The sequence below is a fragment of the Chenopodium quinoa genome, unplaced genomic scaffold (assembly GCF_001683475.1).
Source record: "Chenopodium quinoa cultivar QQ74 unplaced genomic scaffold, ASM168347v1, whole genome shotgun sequence".
Classification (NCBI taxonomy): Eukaryota; Viridiplantae; Streptophyta; class Magnoliopsida; order Caryophyllales; family Amaranthaceae; genus Chenopodium; species Chenopodium quinoa.
The window spans coordinates 771,271-778,933 of NW_018744970.1; the positions used below are offsets into that span (position 1 = coordinate 771,271).

The following is a 7,663-nucleotide window of genomic DNA, read 5'->3' on the forward strand; positions in this document are numbered from 1 at the left end:
GCGTACCAAGGAACCTAAAATTGCTGTAAGAGGTCGAAATAACCGTTCTAAGTAGTTGAAATTTCTATCTTCGATAAAAGGTTACTGGCGCCACGAGGAAAGAAGATAGAGCAAAAGAGTCGCCAACAAGTTTTAGGAACTTGTAAACCGTTCACGAGGTGAAGGTTACAGCCCTTAACGATCCAGGAGATCGTCAACTCTAATAGGTCTGGAACCATGACTGGTAGTTCGGTGATGAAGGTACAAATCCAACCTAAAAGAGATTGAACCTGTCCAAATAATAGGCCTCTACTTTACTCTGATCATATTCATGTGCGCTTTTTAACTAACATGCAATCAATAGGTTTACCCTAAACCTGTTTATCTATGTTGGTTGAATATTAATCCACAAATAAATCTATTATTGGCGATCACTTGAATTATAATCAAATTAACCCTAAACAAGATTATTAATTATCTTATTCAGCGTGATTACAAGTACCAATTCCCTTTAAACATGCATAAAAGGTGTGTTAGAGCAATAACAATAGATAATCATCAAGCAACATAATAATAATCATCAATAACAATAATTATAATCATAATGATTAAAATAGTTATAATAATAATTATAATAATCATCATCATAAAATTATAATCATAATGATAATAATAATAATCATAATCATGTTAAAGCATAATAATAGCAAGACCCTATGCATGATACTTACAAGATTAATAACAAACCCTAGCATGTCACTAAGCAATAAAAATCAAAGCTTTGACCCTAACATGAATATTAGGAAAGAAAATAGAAGGCATCATACTTTTAATCATTCTTGATATTATATTCTTTACCCTAAACAGGCTACTAAGAATTTATTGTTGTCACCTTAAATATCAAATTCAGAAAGACATCCTAACATGATTCTAGAAATCATAATAACAATCTAAGCATGATTTCTACATCATAATATCAATTAAACAATTAAAGCACTTACTTGGATGCCTCGTACCTCTTTCTAATAACAAAATACACGCGTTAGTAACTTCAAGGAAAATAATAAACAAAACAATTAAATTAAATAATAATTGAAAGAGATATTTGGGACCAAACCCTCAAAAATTAAAACCTTTCACGTCTAGGGCGAAGGCAACTTCGAACTTGGCTAGGTTTATTTATGTCTTGTGAGTGCGGAATTTTGTAAAAAGGGGTTGGTTTAGAAAAAAGAGAGAAAGCTTTAGCTTTGAGAAAGAAAAGAATGAGAGAACTAAGGAATTGATGATTGTAGATGAGAATTGGTGATTGAAAATGGAGTTTTTAAGAGGCTATTTATAGAGAAAATTAGCCAAAAAGATAGAAAATCTAACCATAGTTCCAACGTGAAAAAACGGAGTTAGCGCCAGACACTGACATTAGCAACAGACGCTAATGCTAGCGCCAGGCGCCAAGCTTAGCGCCAGGCGCTAATGCTGGCGTTAGGCGCTAATCGAGTTTTTGATGCGTTTTCTAAAATCAAATAAAATTTAACCGTACAGGAGGATAAAATCGTATTTTCCTTAAAAACACTCTTTTATTCTGATTAAAACTTTAAAAAGTCAACAAAAATCAATTTATCAATGCTAATTGAATTAGGAACGAAAAGAACCTTCTAGAAGAATCTAGAAGACTAAAACCATTCCTAATTGCATTAGGAATGATAAATCCATATTAGGCCCTCCCCTATATCATTGGGCCGCATATAAGGCTCGAACCGGGCCCAGTTTAGTAATTTGGTCGTAACTTCTTCAATAATCATCGGAATTGGGCTTATAATATAACGTTGGAAAGTTCTTTTCAAACCCTATCCAACTATAGTACTATTGGACTCATATCATGCACCAACCAAAGTGGATTGGCTGTTTTCTTAAAATAGGTTTTCAAAAACAGAGAGAAAAGGAAAGAAATTAAAACTATCCGCAACACTAGACTTTCCACACTTCCACTTCATTCGATTATGATTCAACATGAAAGATACTCATCACCGGGTTTGGTTTTGGGGAGAACAAATGGGTGTCTACGCCTATCATTGTCCTTTTGTCGTGGTTGCCTTTTATGATCCATGAACGATTTAAAAGTTCCTTAAAAACTTGTTGGCGGGTCCTTTCTTTCTTTGTCCCTAATCGTATACGTCAATCCCCAATTCCTATGACCGCCAAGAATAATCACACAGGCTTTAACGTTGGCGCCCTTCAAACGACGCCTACAATCAACCTATAAGATTAATCTAGATTGCATTGCAATTTTCAATGACATGATGCCTTGATTTAAGTGTTGCTTCAATTGATTGAATTTGATTATGATATTCCTTGTTATACATTCATAGTGAACCTTAGATTGACTTATAGGAGATAGCTTTTAGATTCCATTGATTGAAACTATTGTTTGTCCTTTGTAATGTTTGAATTGATTGAGTGATCCATCAATTAGCATAATCATTGAGCTTGCATGTGGAACCTATATCCCTAGTGTTTATTATATTGAATTTCTTGATTAATCTAGCTTTTTGATACTTTAGTTACCGACCATATCTTTCTATAATCTTCGAAGTAGCTTGACCTAGGCTATAGCATACACCTACTCATTCCTTTGGGTTCGACTCTTGACTTACCATATACTCGTATTAGGTTGCACTACTAAAAAACCAATGATTTGCGACCGCCACTAACGGTCGCAAAATATAAGAAAAACGGTCGCATAGTGTAATTGCGACTGTCACCCAATGTAACACACCGGTCGTTATTTTATTGGTCGCAAAAAAAAAAATTTACGACCACTTGGTGGTCGCAGATCAGATTGTGACCGTTTTTATTATTTTTAACGACTGTTTTTAAGTTGACGTATTTCGTTATTTACGACAAGTAAGGCAGTCGCAATTTTTTTGAAATTACGACCAGCTAAGACGGCCACAAAATTCAAATTATTGCGACAGGTAAATGGTGGTAGTAAAAATCTGCAAATTGCGACATGTAGAAAAACGGTCATAATTGTTCAGAAAATTGCGACAGCAACAAACGGTCGCAATTTATAATATTGACCATTAACTATAGAAAATAGTATTTATTCCGATCCATGCACGGGTTAACTTTTTACCAAATTACTTGAGAAATATTTAAATTATTTTTAATATTTTCTAAAATACTTATTATATATAATTTACAATACAATGATGGGAGTTTGATAACAAAAATCAAAATATAAAAATATTAAAAAAAAAACCACATGTAACCATTCATGAAAAAAATTAAATGAAAAAACAAAATAATTAACAAAATATATTATAGAACCATAATACAAATCTATACTATATATTAATAGACATTCCTTCTAAAGGAACGGTGCCACGTGGCACTCTTCAAAGTATGTGTCCTACGTCACAAAGCCACGTCATCATCGTAAGTTAGCCACTTCATTTAACAAAATAAAATATGCTTTGAACAATATTCAAACCCATAACCTCCAATACATATAAGTAATACATTCACCATCTCAACCAACTATTATTAATGTTTCAAGCTGCACATAATATTATATATTCCTTTCATTTATTAAGTAAAATAAAGGTTATATGATTTATTTATTTTTCATAAGATTAGAATATAAACACATATGATGTAAAAAAAAGAAGTGACATACAAGGCACTGCCCGAACTCACACACTTACTATACAAATAGTCGAACATAATTGCTAAATTAAAGCAAGAAGTACACAAACTAGCAACCCAGGACATTGCCCGGGGTACACACCAGTCAATGTTCAAAAGATTAACACAACTTCTCATATAAACATACATATTTCTAATAAAGCTAAAACAATTCTATAGGAATCATTTTTTTTAAACAAAAACGAAAATTATTCAACACATGAGTTCATACCAACCAATAGTCCTACATTGGACATAAAGCAAAATAAATTTCTATTCCAATCAAAACACATCCAAGTTCAAGCCTATGCATAATAAAGCGTAAAAAATCCAACAATGAACCAAGCTATTATTAGCAAACCTCTTGATATTACTAAAGTGACCATTTAAGAATCATTAGGAAAACCCGCTTAAACAAGTAGCACATTCACAAAGTAAAGCAATGATAGTAAACTGAAATAAAAACGCAACTAATAAGGATGCTTTTTAAAAAATATATAGATCACAACTCAATAAACAACTAAACTAAATATGAATCATATTACAAAAGTAAAAGAAGTAGTTAAATAAGAAGGGAAGAAAACAGATAGTGGAGGAGTTTACCGAAAAAGCAGAGGCGGCGACGAAGGTGGTCCTGGTATACGATGGTGTTACAATTTTAGGTAGGGTATATAGAAAAAAACTTTAAAATTAAAAAAATAAATAACTATACACAACTTACCTAATGGCGGCAACGGAAAAAGATGAAAAAGGAGGTGGCAAGGGCACAACAGGAATCTGGCGATGGTGGAGCTGCAAAGGGGGTTAATTTGCGACCCTCAATTAGCTATTTTAGACAAAATAAAGAAATAAAAAAAAAATAACTAAATTACCTAGGTTTACTCGACGAAAAACGGAGGAGGGACGGATATAAGAGGATTCCGGCTACAGTAGGCCTGAGAACATAACTTTAATAAATAGTTCAAGACTGAAATTTTCCCATATTTAACCAAACATTAAAGTGGCTAAATCAATTAGAATTAGAAAATTTCTTTATTACTCTTAGACAATATAATATAATTAAATTTGATGGTTTCCTATGTTATTCCATATTAATTGACTTTATCTAAATGTTTCTTTTACCAAATACAACCCAATTAAAGCCATCTAGCGCATAAGAATATACAACATCCTCGTGCCACGTTGTTTGGCGTTTAACATGGTAATAGTATAACTTAATACCCCTAGTCCCCTAGCCATGGTATGGTACGGGTGATGTTCATTGTTATACAATTGAAAGTAATACGTTGTTTGGGTATATATCTCGTACATACATACTAGAAGTAGTTAAATTTTATAAAGTGTTGTTTAAAAATAACTATAGCATTTTTACGATCACCTCCAGTTAAAATTAATTATGCACGAGTGATGAACATCATGTAAAAAATCGGACTGGATACTCATTAAGTTAAAATTATGCAAATAAAATTTTTTCACCTAGAATAAATATAAGCCTTCATTATTTTTCTGTACATATTACAAACAGAGGACAAAATACAGAGTTTTTCATCATTTTCCAACAAAGTAAGTTTTAGATTAAATGAAAACTCGATAGTTAAACTCAATCAGTAATATAAGAAATTGCATAATAATTTAGTATTAAATCTAAAGTCAATTTATCACTCCATAAATTCAATAATGCGAATCCATACTTGAAACAATAAAAAATAACCCTAAATTTGGGTTCATTTGTGACCCAAATTTAGGGTTTTTGCCCAAATTAACTAATTCTAAAAGAAAAAATTGCAGCGACTTACCTGACTTAACTCGACGAAAATCGGAGGAGGGACGGAGAGAAGAGGAGCCCGGCGAGGCGACGACGGTAGCCCTGCGAAGAGGTTCATTTGTGACCCAAAATTAGGGTTTTCGCCCAAATTAATTAAATAAAAAAATGCAGTGACTAACCTGAGTACCGGCATCGGAAAACAAGGAGGGAGTGGGAGGAGGGGAAGCTGGCGATGGTAGTCCTGCTTGGGGGTTGGTTTACGACTAATTGTTAGGGTTACCGAACAAAGTAAGGAAATTTTTTTTTAAAAAGATTACATACCGAGTGTAGCGTCGCCGGTCGAACAATGCTCATCGATGTGAAGAACAGGTGGAGTAGCGATCAATTTTGCCTTCTTGTCTTCGTTGTTTCCCTGTTTCCCCTTCTTCTCTGTTTCTTCTTTACCATTTCCCCATGAAAATTAAAATACAACGACTTTTTTTAAATTTATTTTAAAAAAACTACGACCGAATCTACGACACTCAGAATGGTCGTAATTATTTTTTTAATAAAATAATGACATAATTTCAACGACCGGCACAACGGCCGCAAATAATTTAAAAACGGTCACAATTATAGAATTTTACTATAGACTTTTTAACAGTCGTAATTTATAATAATTGCGACCATTTTTATAGCAGTCGCAATAAAACGGTCGTAAAATCACCGAATTTTAGTAGTGTAGGTCGAGTGTTTATAAATTTAGTTTAGATCTATGGAAGGCTAGAAAACGACCTACATTTTCCCTATAGCAAAATGGCGACGTTGCTTATCAAGATATTCGAGATGGGCTTAGCCTTTCAGGAAGCATCCAAATAGGAGGGATGATCTCTATCCTGGCACTTTGCCTGCATAACTCATAAAAAGATTTGCTATGCGATCTCCCTCCTATAGTCGACCCTCGGGAAAGGACACCTTCTCTTTTCCTCAATGTTTACGGTCTTGTAAACCAAAAATTCATTGTACCAGGCGTGATGTTTTCATATGGAAGGTATCCCGAGTGAAGTATTGGTTCATGATTCCGAGCAAGGAGGCTACTAACCGCAAGACGAAGAAGGATTCGTTGACTTGGAGACTTCCAAGCTTTACCCTGGTTGAACGGGGATGTCCTCCTATTTCTGTTTCTAATTCTTATTCTACATTTGATTTATCTACTATTCATGCCAAGTTAGACTCCATTACTAATGTATTGTGCTCCATGACTTCGGGGCGGGATTCGTCTCTTGACTATGATTTCCATGCCAATAAAGTGTATGACTATCATGTGAGGAGGGGGGAGATTGACCCTTACTTGAACTATCCATACCTCCTGATACAAGAAGGACCCATCCCTTAATGGGAACCCTTTGACCCTACCGTCGGATCTTGACCTTGTTACACCTATTGGCCTAGGAAGGTCCTCATATCCATTCTAGTGCTATCATGGGCACCACCCCGGCCATTTACAATTATAAGCGGCCCGGTGGATGCGATTATACTGATGATCCCGCAAACCTTATGCCTTTTCCGGACCTTGAAACTTTTGGTAGGTGGGGTAGGTCTGGCGAGCCGATATTAGATGATTGGTCTCAATTCTTTGCGCTTGATCGTGCTAGGAGGGAGGGGAGGTTAAGGAGAAAGTCCCCCGTGGAAGTGAGTGAAATGGCTAACTCGAGTCATGTCTTAGAAACCAGTGAGGGGAGTACACATTTTATACCTAACCATAGTGCGGAGTGAGACTATCGTGACCCCCCCCCCTTTATTTTGTGCTTTATATGATGTTCTCTTTTTTCCTATATATTATTAGGATTAGAGTTTGGGGGGTAGTTCATTTCAAGCTTGGGGGTGATTTTTGTTGTTTGTGTGCTTCACCGTTCCCCCCTTCGCTTTTGTAGTTCACTCTTGGTCTCTTTTGATCGTTGGTATTGATCATTGTTTCTCTCTTGCTTCTCTGATGACGATGATGATGTATTTATGATAGTTTCTCTATTCCAATTCCTAGAATTGTTGTTTGTTTTACTGTCTGCTGTCTTATGTGTATCTCTGCTTCATTATGACTATGCTTATTTATTATGATTCTTTGATGTATTGCTTCATGATTCTGCTTTTATCTGATGATTCTACTTCCCGATTTCATTATTTGATCATGTCCTTGATGTTTTGGCTGCTATCATGTATTCCGTTTTCCCTATTGAGTAAAGATTCTTTCTTATATCT

At 34.7% G+C, this 7,663-nt stretch overlaps 1 long non-coding RNA gene across 2 annotated transcripts; it reads right to left on the minus strand.

Annotated features, from left to right (window-relative positions):
• Positions 1 to 3,099: 3,099 nt before the first annotated feature.
• On the minus strand, positions 3,100 to 5,883 carry LOC110706459. Of its 2 annotated transcripts, XR_002508344.1 has the most exons (6): positions 5,750 to 5,883; positions 5,608 to 5,669; positions 5,460 to 5,530; positions 4,536 to 4,598; positions 4,385 to 4,455; positions 3,100 to 4,297 (listed from the first exon to the last, which is right to left on the minus strand). It is a non-coding gene; the product is annotated as an uncharacterized LOC110706459 (long non-coding RNA). The 2 variants fall into 2 exon arrangements; XR_002508343.1 differs by having other exon boundaries at positions 3,100 to 4,598.
• Positions 5,884 to 7,663: the final 1,780 nt, after the last annotated feature.